Source organism: Aristolochia californica, unplaced genomic scaffold (genome assembly GCF_029961685.1).
Source record: "Aristolochia californica isolate CCGP_79_NKW_82.1479 unplaced genomic scaffold, dmAriCali1.0.hap1 SCAF_10, whole genome shotgun sequence".
Classification (NCBI taxonomy): Eukaryota; Viridiplantae; Streptophyta; class Magnoliopsida; order Piperales; family Aristolochiaceae; genus Aristolochia; species Aristolochia californica.
This window is the reverse complement of record NW_027181771.1, coordinates 24,254,704-24,255,893: the sequence shown is the minus strand read 5'-3', so window position 1 is coordinate 24,255,893 and position 1,190 is coordinate 24,254,704. Positions and strand designations below refer to the sequence as shown.

Below are 1,190 nucleotides of genomic sequence, written 5' to 3'. Positions count from 1 at the left end.
CTCAATATACTGCAGAATCCGGATTCTCAAAATTAAACTGTAGAGATGATTTTTAGGTTCTTTTGATTCATTAACAAGAATCATGCGCTGGTGCTCCACTAACAATGTCAGGTGATGAACTGAGTAATGCGGCTGGCTGAAGTTCATCACCTACGTGAGTTGACTAACCTCTCCTATTAGAACTAAAGTCAATTACTTTGTGTGTTGTTTTCCTAGAGTGAGCACAAAGGTGATCTGAAATTACTCAGCATTAACATCATATATGCTGAAAATTCAATCTTCTTCATGTCTGAAAACTATTTATGAGTTGATGGGTTAGTTCATTGGAAAAAGAGAAAAGAAACTGATTCTTATTACATTAACTGAAATTGCAAAAAAAATTTAGCTTGCTTATCTTACTCAAATTTTTTTCTTTCTACCACATTTATCAAAATGCCAAATCTTATGGATCGCACCCGTTTGTGTTACCCTCTCCATCCTACCAATCCCTTCCTTGGCTTCCCTCTTCCCCTGTGTTCTGTCGGTCTTTTCCACATTCTTTCCATAAAATAAAATAAAAAATTAAAATCTTAAGAAAAAATGGAGATATAAAAAATTGAAAGGGAGCACTATGTGATTGGATTAAAGAAATAAAACGTTCTTCAGCCGTGTCAAAACTTAACCGAACTACATTAATAATGGAAAACAAAACAAAATCGTAGTTTTTTTCCCTCATCTCTTCTACCCAAACATTTTGAACCGTTAAAAAAGAAAACAAACTATATATAAAAATACGTTTTGTTGCCCCTAACCGCAGCATTACGAGGGAGAAATTAGCAGGTGGCAAAGGAAAAAAGGGCAAAAATGGGTGTAACAAGAGGACTTCTTAGGAGGTCACCCATCCAAGTACTGCAATCACAAAAACACGTTTAACTTCGAAGTTTTGATGGGATTCAGTGCATTAGTGTTGGTATGATCGCACCCGTTTGTGTTTCCCTCTCCATCCTACCAATCCCTTCCCTAGCTTCCCCCTCCCCCCGTATTTTTTCGGTCTTTTCCACATTCCCTACATAAAATATAATAAAAAATTAAAATCTTTAGCAAAAACCAGGACATAAAAAATTAAAAGCGTTATGTCGTTTAAACATTCATCATCCGTGTTGAAACTGAACTAAACTACATTAATAACGGAAACCAAAACACAATAGTAC

At 35.5% G+C, this 1,190-nt stretch overlaps 1 pseudogene; it reads right to left on the bottom strand.

Annotated features, from left to right (window-relative positions):
• Positions 1–844: 844 nt before the first annotated feature.
• LOC137943330 (5S ribosomal RNA) lies at positions 845–963 on the bottom strand (annotated as a pseudogene).
• Positions 964–1,190: the final 227 nt, after the last annotated feature.